This window comes from Cervus elaphus, chromosome 23 (genome assembly GCF_910594005.1).
Source record: "Cervus elaphus chromosome 23, mCerEla1.1, whole genome shotgun sequence".
NCBI lineage: Eukaryota > Metazoa > Chordata > Mammalia > Artiodactyla > Cervidae > Cervus > Cervus elaphus.
The window spans coordinates 43,256,342-43,277,612 of NC_057837.1; the positions used below are offsets into that span (position 1 = coordinate 43,256,342).

Sequence of the window (21,271 nt, forward strand, 5' to 3'; positions counted from 1 at the left end):
GAAAAGGGGAATCAAAGTTGACTCCTGACATTTGTGATTAAGGGACATTTTCTCAGATGGATACAATGGTGAGAGAGCACATTTTTTGTGGGATGATTATGAGTTCAATTCTAGACACGTATCTTTGAGATGCCTTCAGGTACTGAAGTGAAGACGCACACATACAGTTGGACATAGAATTCTGTTAGAGCAAAGATTTAGACAAAATATTTATATTTGTGGTTTGTCAAATTTACTTGCCACCTAAAGCCATGAAAGTAGACAATCAGAGATATTATATTATACAGTGAGTGATGTAGACAGGGAAGCCAAGCTTCATGAGGACCCAGCATTAAGAAGTTGGGTTTTTACAATGAGGTACCATCTTACACCAGTCAGAATGGCTGCTATCAAAAAGTCTACAAACAATAAATGCTGGAGAGGGTGTGGTGAAAAGGGAACCCTCTTACTGTTGGTGGGAATGCAAACTAGCACAGCCACTATGGAGAACAGTGTGGAAATTCCTTAAAAAACTGGAAATAGAACTGCCATATGACTAAGCAATCTCACTGCTGGGCATACATACCAAGGAAACCAGAATTGAAAGAGACACATGTACCCCAATGTTCATCACAGTACTGTTTACAATAGCTAAACATGGAAGCAACCTAGATGTCCTTTGGCAAATGAATGGATAAGAAAGTAGTGGTACATATACAAATTGGAATATTACTCACTTATTAAAAAGAATGCATTTGAGTCAGTTCTAATGAGGTGGATGAAACTGAAGCCTATTATACAGTGAAGTAAATCAGAAAGAACACCACCAATAAAATATATTAAAGAATATATATGGAATTTAGAAAGATGCTAATGATGACCCTATATGCAAAACAGCAAAAGAGACACAGATGTAAAGAACAGATTTTTGGACTTTGTGGGAGAAGGTGAGGGTGGGAGGATTAGAGAGAATAGCACTGAAACATGTATATTACCATATGTGAAATATATGATGAGTCCAAGCTTGATGAATGATACAGGGCACTCAAAGCTGGTGCATTGGGACAACCCAGAGGGATGGGACGGGGAGGGCGGTGGGAGGGGGTTCAGGACAGGGGAACACATGTATATCCATGGCTGATTCATGTCAATGTATGGCAAAAACATTTACAATATTGTAAAGTAATTAGTTTCCAATTAAAATAAATAATTAAAAAAAGAAGCTGGATATATACTATCTATGGTGAAACAGATCACCAGCCCAGGTGGGATGCATGAGACAAGTGCTCGGGCCTGGTGCACTGGGAAGACCCAGAGGAATCGGGTGGAGAGGGAGGTGGGAGGGGGGATCGGGATGGGGAATACGTGTAAATCTATGGCTGATTCATATCAATGTATGACAAAACCCACTGAAATGTTGTGAAGTAATTAGCCTCCAACTAATATAAAAAAAGAAGCTGGGTATTTTTTTTTTTTTTTAAGTGAAAGAACCATCAAAAGAGGCTGAAAAGCAGAGGCTAGTGAAGTGGGAAGGACTGTTCTTAGAAGGCATGTGAAGTAAATTATTGGAGGAAAGAAGAGTCCAACACTTCCAAAGGGACAAGTAAGAGAAGACTGAAAAATGACAACTGGATTTGGAATTTAACCTTGGCAAGGTCAAGTGCAGCTTTGATAAGGGTGGTAAAGGCAAACCCTGAGTAGAATGGGTTCAAGAAATGACATGAAGAGACCAATGATAGACAGAGTATACACAGTTTTCAAAGACTTTGCTGTATTGAGGACCATGGAATTGAGCAGTTGCTGAAGAAAGTGGAAAAGGCTCCCAGTTGAGGGAGATGACCAACTGTTTCTGAGGTCAGAGGAATGATCTAGCAGAGAGACAAAAACCTATGATGCAGCAGACAGATGTGGGTTGACTTGAACCACGTCTGTATTAGTTACTTTTGCTACTCCAACAAGCGACACAAATTTTGTGGCTTGACACACCAATTTGTTATTTTACATTTGTGGTGGTCAGAAATTCAAAATCAATGGGCTAAAATCAAAGGCCAGCAGGCCTGCATTCTTTTCCAGAAGTTGTAGGGGGCAATCTATTTTATTGCCTTTTCCAGCTCCTAGAGAACAGGTCTTGTGTTGTTGGAAGAGGTTGTTTGCTATGACTCGAGTGTTCTCTTGACAAAACTCTGTTAGCCTTTGCCTTGCATTGTTTGTACTCCAAAGCCAAACTTGCCTGTTACTCCAGGTATCTCTTGACTTCCTACTTTTGGATTTCAGCGCTCTATGATGAAAAGGACATCTTTTTTTGGTTAGTTCTAGAAGGTCTTGTAGGTCTTCACAGAACCTTTCAACTTTAGCTTCTTCAGCATTTGTGGTTGGGGCATAGAATTCGATTACTGTGATGTTGAATGATTTCCCTTGGAAGCGAACCAAGATCAGTCTGTCATTTTTGAGATTGTACCCAAGTACTGCATTTTGGAATCTTTTATTGACTGTGAGGGCTTCTCCTTTTATTCTAAGGGATTCTTGCCCACAATAGTAGATATAGTGGTCATCTGAATTAAATTTGCCCATTTCTGTCCATTTTAGTTCATTGATTCCTAAAATGTCCATGTTTACTCTTGCAATCTCCTGTTTGTCCACATCCAGTTTATCTGGATTAGAGACCTAACTTTCCAGGTTCCTGTGCAATATTATTCTTTGCAGCATCAGACTTTACTTTCACCAACAGATACCTCTACAACTGGGCGTTAATTCTGCTTTAGCGCAGCCTCTTCATTCTTTCTGGTGCTATTTATCCCTCTTCCCTAGTAGCACATTGGGCACCTACTGACCTGGGGAGTTCATCCTTCAGTGTTGTATCTTTTTGGCCTTTTCATTCTGTTCATGCAGTTCTCACAGCAAGAATGCTAAAGTGGTTTTCCATTGCCTTCTCCAGTGAACCACATTTTGCCAGAACTCTCCACCAGGACTCACCCATCTTGGGTGGCCCTGTATGGCATAACTCATAGTTACATGAATTACAGAAGACTGTGATCCCATGTGATCATTTTGGTTAGTTTTCTGTGATTGTGGTTTTCATTCTGAGGGCCATAGAATTGAAATTCTTGCTCCTCTGTCTGCCATGTGATGGATGAAGATAAGAGGTTTTGCAAGTTTCCTGATGGGAGGGACTGACTGTGGGGAAAACTGAGTCTTACTCTGGTAGGCAGGGTCATGCTCAGTAAATCTTTTATCCAATTTTCTGCTGATAGGTGGGTCTGTATTCCTTCCCTGTAGTAGGAAAATCACTAGACCATTCACATATGACCTAAATAAAATCCCTTATGATGATATAATGGAAATGCTTGATAGACTCAAGGGATTAAATTGATAGAGTGCCTGAAACTATGAATCATGTTTGTAACACTGTACAGGAGGTGGTGACCAAACCATATGGCTGTCTGAGGAGACCTTGCAAAAAGCTGAGGAAAGAGGAATTGGGAAAGGCAAATGAGTAAGGGAAAGATATACCTAACTGAGCGCAGAGTTCCAAGGAATAGTGGGGAGAGATAAGAAAGCCTTCTTAAGTGAACAATGCAAAGAAATAGACTAAAACAATAGAATGGGAAAGACTAGATGTCTCTTCAAGAAAATTAGAGATACCAAGGAAACTTTTCATGTAAAGATGAGGACAATAAAGGAAAGAAATGGTAAGGACCTAAAAAAACCAGAGGAGATTAAAAAGAGGTGCAAGAATATACTGAAGAACTGTACAAAAAAGGTCTTAATGACCTGGATAACCACGATGGTGTGGTCACTTACCTCTAGCCAGAATCCTGGAGTGTGAAGTGTAGTCAGCCTAAGGAAGCATTACTATGAACAAAGTTAGTGGACATGATGGAATTCTAGCTGAGCTATTTCAAATCCTAAAGATGATGCTGTTAAAGTGCTGCACTCAGTATGCCAGCAAATTTGGAAAAGAAAGCAGTGGCCACAGGAATGGAAAAAGTCAGTTTTTATTCCAGTCACAAAAAAGGGCATTGCCAAACTGCAATTTGCACTCATTTCACATGCTAGCAAAGTAATGCTCAAAATCTTTTAAGCTAGACTTTAGCAATATGTGAACCAAGAACTTTTACAAGTTGGATTTAGAAAAAGTAGAGGAAGCAATGATCTAATTGCCAATATCTCTTGGATTATAGAAAAAGCAAGGGAATTCCATAAAAACCTCTACTTCGGCTTGCGTGACTACTTGAAAGTCTTTGACTGTGTGGATCACAACAAACTGTGGAAAATTCTTAAAAAGATGGGAAAAACAGAAAACCTTACTTGCCTCCTGAGAAACCTGTATGCAGGTCAAGAATCAACAATTGGAACCAGCCACGGGAAAATGAACTGGTTTAAGATTGGGAAAGGTGTACGTCAAGGCCATATATTGCCACCCTGCATATTTGACTTATATGTGGAGTACATCAAGCTAAGTGCAGGGTTGGATGAATCACAGGCTGGAATCAAGACTGATGGGAGAAATAGCAATAACCTTATTTATGCAGATAACTCTACCTTTTGGGCAGAAAGCGAAGAGGAACTAAAGAGCCTCTTGATGAAGGTGGCAGAGGAGAGTGAAAAACCTGGCTTAAATTTCAGCATTCAAGAAAATAAGATCATTGCAATCAGTCACATCGTGCGTGAGTGCATGCTAAGTCGCATCAGTCATGTCTGACTCTTTGCAACCCTATGGACTGTACCTGGCCAGGCTCCACTGTCCATGGTATTCTCTGAGCAAGAATACTGGAGTGGGTTGCCATGCCCTCCTTCAGGGGTTCTTCCTGACCCAGGTGTAGAACTCATGTCACTTATGTCTCCTACACTGGCAGGTTCTTTACCAGTAGTGCCACCTGGAAGCCTAACCAGTCCCATCATTTTATGGCAAATAGTTGGGGAAAAATGGAAACAGTGACAGACTTTATTTTCTTGGACTCCAAAATTTATTTTCTTGGGCTCCAAAATTGCTGTGAATCATGACTGCAGCCAGGAAATTAAGACACTTGTTCCTTGGGAAAAAACAAGTGACACGCTATGACACACCTAGACAGCATATTAAGCAGAGACATCACTTTGCCCACCAAGTTCCATATAGTCAAAATTATGGTTTTTCCAGTACCATAGTCATGTATAGATAAGAGAGTTGGACCATAAAGAAGATCGAAGAATTGATGCTTTTGAACTGTGGTGTTGGAGAAGATTCAGTCCCTTCAGCAGCAAGGAGAACAAAGCAGTCAATCCTACAGGAAAACAACCTTGAATATTCATTGGTGCTGAAGTTGAAGCTCCAATATTTTTCACCCTAATGCAAAGAGCTGACTCATTGGAAAAGACCTTGATGCAAGAAAGACTGAGGGCAGGAGGAGAAGGGTGCAACAGAGGATGAGCTGTTTTGATGGCATCATCAACTCAATGGAGATGAATTTGAGCAAACCCCAGGAGACAGTGAAGGACAGGGAATCCTTGTGTGTTATAGTCCATGGGGTGCAAAGAGCTGTACTTGAATATGTCACTGTACAACAAGAGAATGCTTCATTTTCTGTCTTGGACACTCTTCTGCCATCTTCAGAGACAGCGCATAGTGTCTTCGAGTCTCTTATCTAATGCTCCTATCTTCCCACCTTCTCTTTGACTACAACCCTCCCAGGTCCCACATATAAGGACTTTGTGAATATACCAGAGTGATCCAGGTAATCCAGGAATATCCCCCATCTCATGATTTTAATCACCTTTGGTAAGTAGTCCCCCAGCCAGGTTCAGAACCTGTGCCCCGTGCAGTGGAAGCACAGAGTCCTCACCACTGGACCACCAGGGAAGTCCCAGGTTAAGAAAATTTTAGCCATATCTTCATCAGATACATTTTCTGCCCTTTTGCCCTCTCTTCTGCTTCTAGAACCCTACACTGTGACTAGAACATTCACAGTGTAGGGTTCCATTCCCTAGTTAAGGTAACATTCTTCTTATGTTTCTAAATTCCAGTAAATTATATTGGTAAACCACCAATGTCTATCTCAGAGCTGATTTTTTTCAGGTGTTTATTCTTATTGTTTCATTTGACATAAATTCCTCTCTCTTCTCATTTTGCTTAACTTCCTCTCTCCCTGTGAAGTGAAAGTCGCTCAGTCATGTCTGACTCTTTGTGACCCCCATGGACTGTATAGTTCATGGAATTCTCCAGGCCAGAATACTGGAGTGGGTAGCTATTCCCTTCTCCAGGGGATCTTCCTAACCCAGAGATCAATCCAGGTCTCCCACATTGCAGGCAGATTCTTTACCAGCTGAGCCACCAAGGAAACATCTCTATGAAATTAGGTGAAAAACTTACCTGTTCCGGTCTTGCAGGGATGTCCATGTGTGGACAGGTCCCTGTGCAGTCTTTGTGCCTGGAGGATCTGGGGCAGAGCTGGAGCTGAGGTTGGCAGGGTCACCCCTTCCTCAGGGCATGCTGACAGCTTGGTGGGAGGGGAAAGAGAGGCTACACCAGAGCCAAGTGTGAGCAGAGGCTTCTGTGCTCACTGGGTGTCCCCACCCTACTGGGCCGTGTGGGTCCCAAGGTGCTGGAGCAAAACTCTGCTGTCTGGGTCCAAACTCATTCCATCCCTTATAAGTGTGCACTGCCCAGTCCAGATGTGTGTGTGTATGTTCCTGTGTGTGCATGTGTATTCCTGTGTGTGTGTTCCTGTGTGTGTTTGTGTTCATCATTGGGTACTTGAAACAGCAGGTAAAAATTCCCTCTTGGTAGGTTTGTATCTTGTCATGACTTTTCTTCATTAGTTTGCTTATCATGCTCCCAGTCCTGGGATAAGCCCAACAGGAAAGCTAAGGGGTCTCAGTCATTTCTGAGTCATCATCGTGCCTGGCCCGAGAATCGCTTTCTGATTCCAGTAAATTTATGACTGTTTTTTGAATGCCCTATGTCCCCCAAAGCCACACCCTAGTTCTATTCAGGGTTTTATTAATACATGGTCTAGTCAAAGTCTCCACCTTTATTCCTTTGTCGTTGAGTCCCTGTATATGTGTGTGTATATATATATTCCTCCTGTAACTGTAATAGCCACTGCAGCTGCTCTTCAGTTTAAGTTTAGAATTAAGTGGAACAGACATCAGTCTCCAGACAGTCCCCAGGTAGGTTCGAACATTGCACATAAGATTTTCTCTTATCATTCTGGTTTGAGGGAAGGCAACTGGAACTGATCAAGACTGCACTGCCCCAGGCAGGAGGAGGGTACAGGTGAGTAATACACGATGAAATTTTCTGTCATTCTGTTCTGGATTTTTCCTAGTTGCCTGTTCACTGTTTCTGCTATAGATCTTTGTTTGACTGTTTTCCAGAGCTCCTAAGAGGTTTTTCAGCTGCCTTCTCTTTCTTTTCTTGTCTTTCCAAGGGAGACTTCCCTCCTCCCATCTCACCATTTTGCTGACATCACTGCACATGTTAAATTTTGTTTGTCTTCACAATATCCCTGTCTCTAAGTGCATCACAATTTCCATTACTCTTTCCAAATGTGTTGTATTTTAATTTGTTTATGGGTTTTTCTTTTATGAATAATGTGGAAGTTAGTAAATTATGTAAAATATATGTCAGTTACATTATGAGAGTACTATTAGAGTTATATAACTAAGCACAATATATGAACACTCAGAGTCTCTGGGCACACTGCACATGATATCCTAAAACTATTAATAATTAACTTCCAATAAACACTTTGCCAAAATGTCTGGTTTACATATCATATTCAGGATTTCATCAGTCAGGTCTGTAAAGCATAATAATTTTGCTGGTGGAAAATGTCAAAAGGTAAATTTATTCTCATTTGAAGTTTTGATTCTTTGTTAAAGGATAACATTTTCAAAAATGCTTATTAAACACTTTCAGATTATGTGATCTGTATATGTGTGTATGTTAGTGCTATAAGACCGTTGTTTCAACTGATGTTTGATTTAGATTGGCTTTGTAATAGAAAAATAAAAAGTATTCCTTTTGTGGAAGTTTCTAGTCTAAAATATGATCTATAATTGTTCAGCACATATCATCATTATATAATAGTGTTTTACTGCTAAAAAGAAAAGCAAACAAGTTAACTGATTTCAATCCTGTTCTTACTCAATGGGAACTGATTTAATCATGCTCCTCCTACAGTATATCTACTAACATTGGATGGTGCAGCTGGGGTGTTACCTTCCTGTTATTCCTAACCTGTGAAGGAAGAGGAAAAATATCAGTCTGCTTACTCCAAGGATAAATAGGCAATGGATTCCAAAAGTCAGAGAGTGAAACTTAATGATGGCCACTTCATTCCTGTCCTGGGATTTGGAACCTATGCACCTCCAGAGGTAACAGTAGTGGTTGTGGGTTGAGATATAAATAGTACTGGATGTAACATGAGTGAAAGGGACTTGGGTTGTCAAGCACTGAGCTCCTGTGTGACTCTGGGAGGATCACATTGTTCCACTAACCAGGCCAGAACCATGCTCTATGAAAGAGGAGAGAGAGTCTTCATTCTGCATCAGGGTATGAAACTGTGCTCACCTGTAGATTACTCTGGGTCTGGGTTCCCCTCCAGTTTCCATCTCTTTCCCACCTTGGCAGAAGAGGTGAGACTCGGCTGTCAAGATCACTGACTGTCAGCTGCTTTTCTTTGTGGGTGACTGCAGTTGCACGGTTTCTCTGTACATTTTATTAGTTCAAGAACGCTTTCCTGCTTCCAATAAGACATGACCCGGAGAAGTATTTGAGGTGGAAGGTCCTGAAGATGAGGTGACTGAAAACTAATGGGAGAGAATTGCTTTTCTACTGTGGGATACCTGCTTGGTGCCAGGCAAGAAACACTCCAGCTGTGTTTTGCCCTGTGCTTCTGTTTCTGCTTGGAAACTTCTTCTGATGGGAACCATAGTATCACTAGAGGGGATAAGATACAATCCTACAGGCCAGGTTTTGTAATGTATCCTGGGGTTTTGTAATGTGTTTTTATTAAAGTATGGTCTGCTGTGCTTGGTCATAAGAGGGGCTAGTGGACAAGTCTCTAGACTGCAAGCCAGAAAGTTTGCTGTCTATCTTGTCTTTAGATGTGACAAGGGACTGGGCTTATACTTTGAGGCTCACTATTCTAATTTATAAAATGGAAAAATTATTAAGAGACACTTTGAAGATAGAAGACAGAACTTGTTTACTTCATAGAGCACACTGGGTTGAAGTGAGGAAAGGGACAGGGCTGTTACTGAAGCTCATGGGCTCATTCCCAGGTACATCCCTGAAAGTGAACTTCACTCAGTCATGTCCGACTCTTTGCGATCCCATGTCCATGGAATTCTCCAGGCCAGAATACTGGAGTGGGTAGCCTTTCCCTTCTCCAGGGGATCTTCCTATTCCAGGGATCGAACCCAGGTTTCCTGCATTGCAGGCGGATTCTGTACCATCTGAACCACAAGGGAAGCCCATCCCTAAATGTCCATGCATTTAAGAAAAACCAGAACTAGACCCAGCAGAAGTCTGTTACACCAATTATCTATCTCCTTGAAATGGGAAAGATTCTGAATCACATAAAAAGAAATGGAATATTATTGAGCATTGAAGACAAAGTTAACCCATTTGCAATCACACAGAAGAACTAGGAGAACATTAAGCTAAGTTAAGTAAGCCAGAAATAGAAAGACAAATATTGCATGATCTCTTTGTAGGTGGAATCTAAAATAGTGGTACTTGTAGAAGAGACAGGAGAGATATGGTGACCAGAAGCTGGTTACAAGACTGGGAAAAATGGAAAATGTTGGTCAAGGGTACAACCTTCTGTTATAAGATGCATAATTTGGAGGCCTGATGTACAGCAAGTTGACTATAGTTAGAAATAATGGGCTATATCTTGAGATTTTGTAGAGACTAGATTTGTATCTTCTTACAAGCACCTCCAAAAGGTAGCTATGTGAGGTGGTGCTTCTGTTAACTAGCTTGCTTGTGGTAATTATTAACAAAGGATACTTATATGAGTAAATACAATCCTGAGAAATGCCAGGCTGGATGAAGCTCAAGCTGGAATCAAGATTGCCGTGAGAAATATCAGTAACCTCAGATATGCCAATGACACCACCATAATGGCAGAAAGTGAAGAGAAATTAAACAGCCTCTTGATGAAGGTGAAAGTGGAGAGTGAAAAACCTGGCTTACAACTCCACATTTGAAAAACTATGATCATGGCATCCTGCCCCATAACTTTATGGCAAATAGATGGGGAAATAATGGAAACAGTGACAGACTCTTATCTTTTTTTGCCTCCAAAATCACTCTGAATGGTGTGTAGCCAGGAAATTAAAAGACACTTGCTCCTTGGAAGAAAAGCTATAACAAACTTGGACAGTGTATTAAAAAGCAGAGACATTACTTTGCCCACAGAGGTATATATTGTCAAAGCTATGGTTTTTCCAGTAGTCATGTTCATGTGTGGATGTACGTGTTGGGCCATAAAGAAGGCTGTGCACCAAAGAACTGATGCATTTGAACAGTGACATTGGAGAAGACTCTTGAGAGTCTCTTGGATAGCCAGTAGATCAAACTAGTCAATCCTAAAGGAAATCAACCCTAAATATTCCTTGGAATGACTGATGCTAAAGCTGAAGCTCCAATACTTTGGCTACTTGATGCTAGTGACAACTCATGGGAAAACACCCTGATTCTGGGAAAGATTTATAGCAGGAGGAGAAGGAGGGGACAGAGGATGAGATGGTTTGATGGTATCATTGGCTCAAAAGACATGAGCTTGAGCAAACTCTGGGAGATGGTGAAGAACAGGGAAACCTGGAGTGCTGCTGTCCATGGGGTTGCAAAGAGTCAGACACCACTGAGCAACTGAATAACAAGAACAACTTATATGAGAACATCACATTGTACACCTTGAAAAGATAGGTTTTTTTTGGGGGGGGGGAGGTGTATTCTGTGTGGCTTCACTGGTAGATAGAAGTCTCAGAAGCTTTCACCTTGGTTCTTGCCAAGCACCTTGTAACTTTGCTCATTTTGCTTCAAACACCTCACATTATAAATCATATTCATGACTACAACATTTTGTTGAGTCCTTTGGGTTCTTTCATCAAATCACTGAGCCTAAAGGTGGTTTTGCTGTCCTCTGATACCAGCAATCAGCCACTGATCACCTGAAGCTGAAGGGTTCCTGGGTAGTGTTCATTTAATTACTTATTAGGAATGTTAAGGGAAACTGTCATGGGTTCATCACTACACATACAGAAGTAACCAAAGACACAGAAAAAGGTTGATTCTTGGGAAGATCAAAGCTTGTGACTAGCAATATCTTATGTAGATATTCAACTTCTACCTTTGTTGCTTTTGTAGGTTGCTAAGAGGGAAGCTCTGGAATTCACCCCATTCGCTATAGAGGTTGGGTTCCGCCATATTGACTGTGCTCATGCCTACCAAAATGAAGAGGAGATTGGCCAGGCCATTCGAAGCAAGATTGCAGATGGCACTGTGAAGAGAGAAGACATATTCTGCACCTCAAAGGTACTGTGTGGGTTGTGTGTGTGCACATGTGCAAGTGATTGTGCCCAGATGACAATTACATAATAGGATCCTTTGGTGAAGAGTTGTTTGAGAACTATGCTTATTGGTAAATTCCTAAAGTATTAGAGCTCCCTGGTGGTTCAGTGTTTAAGACTTGGTGCTTTACTGCCATGAGCCGGGATTCCATCCTTGGTAGAGGAAGTTATATCCCACAAGGCTCAAAAAAAAATAAAATAAATAAAATTGCCTAGTGTATTATTAATGCAACTTTCATTCTTTAACCCCTGCAGCTTTGGTTAACTTCCCTTCGACTAGAGTTGGTCTGACCAGCCTTGGAAAAGTCACTGAAAAATCTTCAACTGGACTATGTAGATCTCTATATTATCCATTTTCCGCTGGCTCTGAAGGTTAGAAATTTGTGTGATCACATCAATGTTACATCTTGTGTTAGAATGTGTATCAACTTGCATGGATAGTTGAATAAAGATTTTTCTTAGTAGGTTGAAAAGATGATTACACTAGAGTAGAATCCCCCAAATAATCCTTTGTGATTTTTTTTACTGAGTTTTTTGAAAGGAGTTAATAATCTGAGGCTCTGCCTGAAAAATTAAAGGAAATAGAAATAAGCCAGTTCTGCACACAGTCCTTGTTATGACTTCTGAGTGTCTGGGGATTTCATGAGCCAAGAGTTTGGTGCATCCATGGTGAGCATGACACTGCCTTACATTGAACATGATGAGTTAATCTTGTTTTTCACTCTTTCAAGTTGAGCAAATTTGATGGTGCTTCCTCTGGGTGGGTCAAATCTCTTAACTGTATAGGAAGTTGGGAGACATTGCCTACACTCTTGCCTGTCTTCATGATGAGTTTTGTAGAATGCACTTAGCCATTAAGAATGGTGGTTTACTTAGAACTATGGATTTCAAGTTACAGAAATAAACTCAAGCCATCTAATGCAAAATAGCTTAGAGGACTATGTAGATTGCAAGTCCCAGACACAGAGAGTTTTGAGGATTTGTAGCAGTGTTCAGAAATGTCTCCTTTTTTCTATCCCTTATCAGGACACTAATCATGATTTACTTTATTTTTTACTGAACATTTTCCATTGGTGGCAAATATGACTTTGGGGCAGTTTGAGGCTCATGGTCATGAATATTTGAGAGCATGTGTGGATCGTCCACATTCCATATCCACCTAAAGATAGCCTTGCAGTTCACATGTCTGCCCTAGGACACCTGATGCTCAGAGGGAAGAGAAAGTCTGATATCTAGCCGTATGAAGACTGCAATTTTTATTCTGGAAATTATGTCATGTAACTTACTGCCATTCCCAGCCCAAAAAGGCATTTCAAAATAGGCAAATACAAGGAGCAGACAAAATTCAGAGAAGTCACTGTGAGCCCCTTTTAGGACCTAGAAAAATTGTATTTATTACAACATATATTGAGTGTAAGAGATTGGAATAAGCCTCCTTCCTAAAGGTATTGCTGACAACTCCATATATGCAAATCACTTTACAAATATTAATATTTAGAAATTTGTAAACCTACCTGATGAAGGTTTAATCCCTGGTGCCAGGCAGCCCTGGTAAATGCAGAGAAATTATTTTGTTACATGTCTAAAATGACTGCTTCTATTCCAGCCAGGGGAGGAATTATACCCAAAAGATGAAAATGGAAAACTGATATTTGACTCATTGGATCTCTGTTGCACATGGGAGGTGAGTCTGGGGAGGAGAGAACCAGGGAAGGAGCCAGGAGAGGGGGAACCTCCTTCATTTCTTCCACCTGTGAGAATGGGCTGTGGACCATCAGACTCAGCAGTTCAAGAATCTAAGGGCAGGGATGCTGGGGTTGTGGGGAGGAAACCATTGCTGAAATGTTCACAGAGAGGAATGGAGGAGGAGAATTTGGTACAGTGTAGACAGGTATCTTTTTCCTTCCATGTGATATATCTTCTGTGGAGTTTTTCTAAGGTGGGGTCAGTAGTTTCTCTTTTTATATCATGACCTTCTTCCCAATTTTTCTTCTTGATAGTCAAGGGTAATTCTTGATAGATGAGTGTGATTACTGATGTTTCTCAGCATTTATTCTTATTCTATTGCCCATTCCAAGTGACTGATCACCACCCCTCCCTCCCAGGCCCTGGAGAAGTGTAAGGACGCAGGGCTGACCAAGTCCATCGGGGTGTCCAACTTCAACCACAAGCAGCTGGAGGAGATCCTGAACAAGCCGGGGCTCAAGTACAAGCCCGTCTGCAACCAGGTGAGCAGATTAGCTCCTCTCCCTCCTGCTCTTCACAACCTCCTTCTTGCACTGGAGCCTGATGTCTGTCTGTCCTCCCCTCAAGTTCATCTGACCTTTGTGGACAGAGGATTCTAGAAAGCAGAGCCTCTGTCTGGACAGTGTGAATAGAATCCATATCAGTATCTCTGTTTACGAAAGTCTGGGTGGAAAAGGTGGGATGCCTTCCTTCTAAACTGTGGTTAGAACCCAGAACTAGAGGAAGGAGGCGTTTCCTTGAGATGAAAGGATGACCAGATGGAGGGCAATGTGCCCTGAAGAGAATTGCACACAAGAAGGAAGACGATGAAAACATGGAATCAGAAGTAAATTAATGAAGAGTCAAAACAGTTGAGATGGATTTTAAGGATTTGTGTGGGGTTCTGGTGTCTGAATTCTTGGTCTTGTTGTCTCAGCATTTATGAATCTTAAACAGGGAGCATAGTTCAGAAAAATTTGTTGCAGGTGATGAAAATCATCCAGGTTAGAGGGTGAAGTTAAAGGCTCAAGGTGATACTAGTAATTTATGAAATATTTACTCAGGAACATCTACTCAAATATATAGCACAGCTTTTGATTACTCAATCTTGGACTGGTTCTCCCATCCATGTCTGTTATAAAATACCTGTATAAATATACTTGTCTCTGTTTTTCTGTTGATGTTGACATTTCCAGTTTTCATTTAATGTTCTAGTCTTTCCTTTAGCCTTTGGAAACTTTTAGTCTTTCTCTGTCATATTAATATTGGCTTTGCATATAATCTGACACTCTTCTCTTTGGGCATTCTACAGGTGGAATGTCACCCTTATCTTAATCAGAGCAAACTGTTGGATTTCTGCAAGTCACATGAAATTGTTCTTGTTGCCTATGCTGCTCTGGGATCCCAATGAGTAAAAGAATGGTATTGAATCCTAATGAAGACAACTGGGAGTTTCCCTGAAATTCAAGTTTTGATGAAATAATTTAAATAACACAGTACTCAGATAACTCTCATAGGCAGAGGGGAGAGAGTGGTGGGATGAAATGAATCCTTCTCTTTTATCTTCCCATCACCCAGGCAGTTTTTCTACATTGTATTATCTTGTAGACTCATCAATGTCTGCATTGAAATCTATATATAATCCCCTAGATGAGACCGGAGACACAAGCTGATGTCATGATTTACTTATTAACTATTAGCTAAGGAACACATTTGTAAAAATAGATGTTGCAAGCCTCCCTTAACTTATATCTAAAAATTGGGATAATATGTAACTGCTCAGTATATCATGATAGAAAAAATTTCAATTTGAAGCATTTCTGTGAACATCCTAGAAAAATAATGATGAAACTACTCAATTTTTATCAATACCTTAAAAAGTGAAATTAAAAAAAAAAAAATTCCCGGGCTTTCCCTACTGTTTCTCTATTCATGCCCTTGATTGCAGAAGAAAAACAACCCCTGAGAATTAAAGAAAATAATTCACAATTTGGCATTCTGGTCTCAACTCAATAATACATCTGAATCACCTGCAGAGCTCTGTAAACACAGAATGGGGAGTGACACAGCTGAGGTTCTGACTCAGTTTGTCTTCAGCTCAGCCATGTAATTTGTATTTCTAATAAGATCCCAAGTGATGCTGATGCTGCCGGTCCCTGGACCACATTTTGGGAAGCACTGGTCTAGAGTGGACCTAATTGGTCTGTTTGAGAAGCCTCCTTAGAAACTGTGTAGTCTAAGCTCCTCAGCATTTCTTAAATCCCTTTCAGGGTGAACCCAAACCACCCTGTTCTCCTGGAGGATCCGGTTCTCTCTGCCATTGCCCAAAAGCACAAGAAAACGGCAGCTCTGGTTGCCCTTCGCTACCAGATACAATGTGGGATTGTGGTTCTGGCCAAGGGTAACAACAAGAAGTGGATCAAAGAGAACACACAGGTGATGAGCAAGGCTGTGGGCAGAGGGTTCCTAAAGAAAATATCTTAGTTGCTCTGTTCTCAATTGATAAAATTGAATCATGTGATTTTTCTTAGACTGTTTGAACTGTTCTAACAAAACACCACAGGTTGAGTGGCTGTGAAAATATTAAATTTATTTCTCACAGTTGTGAAGCTATAGATCTGAGATCAGGGTACCTGTGTGGTTGGGTGAGGGCTCTCCTCCAGGTCACAGGCTTCTCCTTGTATTTTTACGTGTTGGAGGGGAAAAAGAGCACTCCCAAGTCTCTTATGTGAATATGATATTCTTGAAATCTCATTTGTGAGGGCTCTGCCGTCATGACCTAATCCTCCTTCAAAGTCTCCATTTTTAACACCATAACATGTGAATTTGGGGGCACAAAAATTATGGCAGCGATCTTTAACTTCCAAATCATTGTGGTTTTATTTTGTATTTCCCTGAATACTCATAGGTTTTCATCTTCATACATTTAATCTTTTTGAGTTTCTGTCTTTGTGAAGTTCCTCTTCAAGACTTTGTCCACTTTAGCTAGGTTGTTTCTCTTTTGATTTATTTGTAGGAGACCATTATTGTACCCTTAGCTGTACAGGAAACTCTCCCCAGTTTCAGAATTTAATGCGGAGTTCATTTATGTAATTCTGAATCTGTGGTTTGAAAATCAGCCTGCACTCAGCTAAGCTGTTGGCCTCTAGGGCTGGGCTCTTTTTTTTGAGTTCAGTGCTGAGCAGCTTGGCAGTTCTGCTTTAGCAGGTGGATGTGGCTCTTGTCAGAGGAGCCTGCAGACTTCTCTGCATAGTTTTTATTGGCTAGAATAAGACAACTAACCTAGTCTTTTCAGCACAGTGATATGATTCTCAGTCAGTGAGTAGGGAAAAAAATCTCTTCCTTTGGGTTCACAAAGCATCAGACAAACTGAATAACAAAAACAACTGTCCATGTTTTCCACAGATTATCACTGTCAACTCTGTCACATATCAAGTGTCCATAAGTACATTTCTGCCCACTCTTTTCTGTTTAACGATTTCTCTACTGTGTTACTGAAGTAAAAAATAAATTTTGTTTTTTGATATGGTACGTTCTTCTATTTTAAAGATGTCTTGACTGCTTTTGACTAGCTCTTCTCTTATTTAAAATTTAGTATCACTATATCAACTTCCACAACAGAATATGTGTTTAAGTCTTTGGTTCACGTTGCATTGAAACAAGAGATCACTTCAGAGAAAATGAATTTCTTTACAAAATTGAGCTTTCCATTTCATTGTTATGACATGAATTTTTAATAATTTGTTGTTCCTTAATGTTTAAATACTTCTCATAACTTTCTCCAGCATGGTATATACATAAAGTTTCTTTTAGATTCAATCATAGATAATGAGTAGTTTGATATCAGATTCCTGAACAGACTTTCTCAGGGGAGCCTCCTCCCCACATTGCTCGGCCGAATGCTGTCACCCTTAGGGTATGCTGGGGAGAGGCAATCAGTCTAATGTCAACTCAGGTTCAGGTATCAAGGCAGGAGCGTCTAAGAGCAGTGTGTTTGGAAAAAATGATTTTAGATTTCTTGTTTTCTGTCACAAGTGATTCACTTAGAAAGACAAGGGACTGATGCGCTGTAATGTTTGTGAGGTGGACAGAGAAGAAGGTGTGGGAAGGAGAGGTGAAAACGCAGCAGAGGGTCCCAGGCTTGTTCATCTGGAAACTGAAGACAGACATGGCTTCCCTGTCCCCTCTTTCTGTCTCCATCTAGCTGGAAAGTCCTTCAGTCCCCAGGGGGAGGCCGGCTCCTTGGGGTAGAGGTAATGTGATTCTTCTTTCCTTCCAGGTGTTTGACTTTGAACTGACTCCAGAAGACATGAAAGCAATCGATGGCCTCAACAGAAATATAAGATATTATGAATTTCACCAGTAAGTGACTTGCTGATGCTTCCCACAAAAACCGTTTTCTGTAGCAGGCAGGTCAGCAGGAGAGCTTAGCTTTTTAAAAGCTTAATTCTAGGAAAACAGTGCTGATTTCTAGAGTAGGAATAAACCAGGGGCTTCCTGCAGACCTCAGACCAGAGGTTTCCTCCAGGACTCTGTCTCTGACCAAGAGAAATGTGATGGGGCCCAGGCCAGCCCATCAATAAAATCACATGAGTTCACATCTTGGTGAATTCACTACTTTGTGCTCCTAATCCCTGTGCCTGGTGTACCTCCTCTTAAGGCTGAGGGACCCAGGAAACCCAGAGGGTGCAGTCCCTGTAGCCCTGTATTCTTTCAGGGTCCTGTGAACATGTTTAATCTCTATTTCTTTCTACATCCGTTGAAAATTATTATATTAATAATAACTGTATAATAATGAATCCATCATGACTTGCATTCAAGTTTTGTTATTGTTACTTAGTCACTCAGTCATTTCCAACTCTTGGTACCCCATGGACTGTAGCCCACCAGACTCCTCTGTCCCTGGGATTTCCCAGGCAAGAAAACTGAAGTGAGTTGCCATTTCCTTCTTCAGGGGATCTTGCTGGCTCAGGGATCAAACCCATGTCTTCTGCTTTGCAGATGGATCCTTTACCATTGAGCCACCTAGGAAGCCTGCAATCATGTTAACCCCAACACAACTATAAAATGTATTGTAGATGTTATTTATGGAGGAGGGTCCTAGAGAGGCCAACATCCATCAGTGCTACTATGTCACATGGGCCTGCCTCCACCCTGTCCCCTAAGTGTCTGGTGGACATTCTCTGTTATGGGCATTTCTTCACCAAGACACCATCTGCTTCCTACAAATCGATCTCTTCACTGCCCTTTCTTCCCTATTACAACTTCCATGTCTTCATCCTTGTTATCTCACAAAACTGATTTACAAGTAGATCATGAGCTTAACTGACCCTCCAGTGAGTGACTGCTTAGCAGGACACACTCAGGTAAGATTGTCTGGGTCTCTCTGGTTTCTTGAGTCAAGACTCACACCAGTGTTGTATTTGTCCATCAGGGGTCCATCCCCTGGGGAGCCCCTACCCTCTTGACTTTGACTTAGTCACTAACATTGAATTCCAGCTGCCCAATTACTGCAGGAAGATGTCAGTATTGAAGGCAAAGAGGGCTAATCAACCAGGGAGAGGTTGGAAGGGAGTTTAGAGAGAAGGGAATACAAATTATTGGTGAAACAAAGATTTTATTTCCAGTGAAAGATTTCAAAACTCTCCCTATTGTTTTTATAGCTATCATGCTTCTGATAAAAGACATGATAATTGAATAAAAGGTGGATAGATACTTTTCTGTACTCTGTTGTGGGCTCGGGTAATGACCTGAGCCAGGCTTCTGGTACTTGGAATTGCTCAGAATGCACTCTTTAATGAATCAAATTGAAAAAGACATACATTGACATGAATCAGCTGTGGATCCACATGTGTTCCCCGTCCTGATCCCCCCTCCCACCTCCCTTTCCACCTGATCCCTCTGGGTCTTCCCAGTGCACCAGGCCCGAGCACTTGTCTCATGCATCCAACCTGGGCTGATGATCTGTTTCACCCTAGATAATATACATGTTTCAATGCTGTTCTCTCGAAACATCCCACCCTTGCCTTCTCCCACAGAGTCCTGTGTATGACAAAAACCACTACAATATTGTAAAGTAATTAGCCTCCAACTAATAAAAATAAATGGAAAAAAAGAAAAAGACAAATTCTGAAAGAAAAGTAGAAACATAGGAAAAGTGAAAAAAGCAGTAATAGTAATTACTGCATAACCAATGTTTGACTAAATTAAAAAGGTAATAATCCCACTTTGAACTGTATGATTATTCAAGCGCACATGGTAGCTCTCCTTTAGATGACAAAGTCCTTTATGGAGGTGCTCTGTATTTTTGGAGTGCTCAGTATTTGCTTACCCATGGATGTGTGGAAAAGGGCACCTAATTTGTTCACTGTGCACCTTTTCATCAACTAGGGCTCAAAGAAGTTCTGCCTGTGTCTGAAATGACCTCCACAGTTAGCCCTAAGTCTTGTGCTCTCAAATAAATTGTAACCTGGGTCAAACTACCTGTCACTGTGGCGTGAATATTACACATGAGTGTTGGGCCTGGACATGCAGGTGCTGTGTGCACATGGAGCAGGCACCTGCATGTGTGCTTGTCAGGGGAGAACGAGGGACGTGTTTATATATTTAGACAAATATATCCTGACTGCATCTATTGAGTAGCAGTTTTTGACAACATGACAGATTTAATAAGTTAATCCTCCTCCTCTCTTTCAGTGGTGTTGATCATCCCGACTATCCATATTCTGAAGAATATTGACTCTCAGCTCTCACTGTGGTTCTTTGAGAATTACTTGCTTCTAGGACTATGAGGAGGATTTTTGTACTTGGTGGAGGTGCTTAAATGAAGTGTCTGAATGTTTGAAAATTTGCGTTTCCTTTAAAAAAATAAACAGTTTATGAAACAATAAAGACTTCAAAGTAAGAATACTTTTTTGGTGATAGTTAAACAATGCAAATTATAGACAGTTTGGAAAGTTGAAAGGAAATGATAGAGAATAAAGATTAACCCATTTAATAATACTTAAATTTGGTGCCTTTTCCTTATGATTTTCCTGTAGAAATGTGTGTGTGTTTTCATTTACAAAGAGAAAAGATCTTCAATTATAGGTTTTCTACTTATTTTTAACTTAGCATAATTATGTTGGTAAAATAAAAATATGACTTAAAAATCCAGTATTTTATTTTGCTTACTATAAAGCAGTATAACTTATTCTTTTATTTAATTTCTTAATTTTTTGCCCATGCTTAGCATTTTATGAATTTTTATATATTTTTCCATCGATTCATTCATTGTCATTCACTCATTAATTCAGCAAAACTTTATTGAATATTCTTTAGTAACACATGGTATTATCAATAAATATCAATTAAAATGAGAAATTCTTGAGTTGATAGCCTGCTGGAGGCTAAGACTGTGAGTGAAATTAGGAGGACTTAGCTGTTAGAAATGAGTAAGTGCCTATAAGAGATAATTCTGCACAATCTCTCTCATTTCTGTACATCTGTTAGGCAGAGACACTGACTACACTTCATCCCACACAACTTTTCATTTGTATAAGAAACAGCCTTGCAATATAGAGACAGTGGCTCCATTCATTACTCTGGAACAAAAAATACTAAGTTCAAGAAGGACATGTGTTATGTAACATTTAAGGGACAGCAAGTTGGCTGACATTACTTTACCAACAAAGGTCCATCTAGTCAAAGCTATGGTTTTTCTGTTAGTCATATATGGATGTGAGAGTTGGACTATAAAGAAAGCTGAGCACTGAAGAATTGATGCTTTTGAACTGTGGTGTTGGAGAAGACTCTTGAGAGTCCCTTAGACTGCAAGGAAATCCAGTCAGTCAATCCTAAAGGAAATCAGTCCAGAATATTCATTGGAAGGACTGATGCTGAAGCTGAAACTCCAATACTTTGGCCACCTGATGTGAAGAACTGACTCATTTGAAAAGACCCTGATGCTGGGAAAGATTGAAGGTGAGAGGAGAAGGGGATGGCAGAGGATGAGATGGTTGGA

At 40.6% G+C, this 21,271-nt stretch overlaps 1 protein-coding gene and 1 pseudogene across 1 annotated transcript in view; both read left to right on the forward strand.

Moving 5' to 3' along the window:
- Positions 1-7,096: 7,096 nt before the first annotated feature.
- LOC122681816 lies at positions 7,097-20,149 on the forward strand (annotated as a pseudogene).
- Positions 7,177-21,271, forward strand: part of LOC122681809 (prostaglandin F synthase 1-like) — a 35,391-nt gene continuing 21,296 nt past the window's right edge. The window contains exon 1 of the mRNA XM_043884268.1: positions 7,177-7,234. The gene's annotated coding sequence lies outside the window, so the exon portion shown is untranslated. The remainder of the gene's footprint in view (positions 7,235-21,271) is intronic.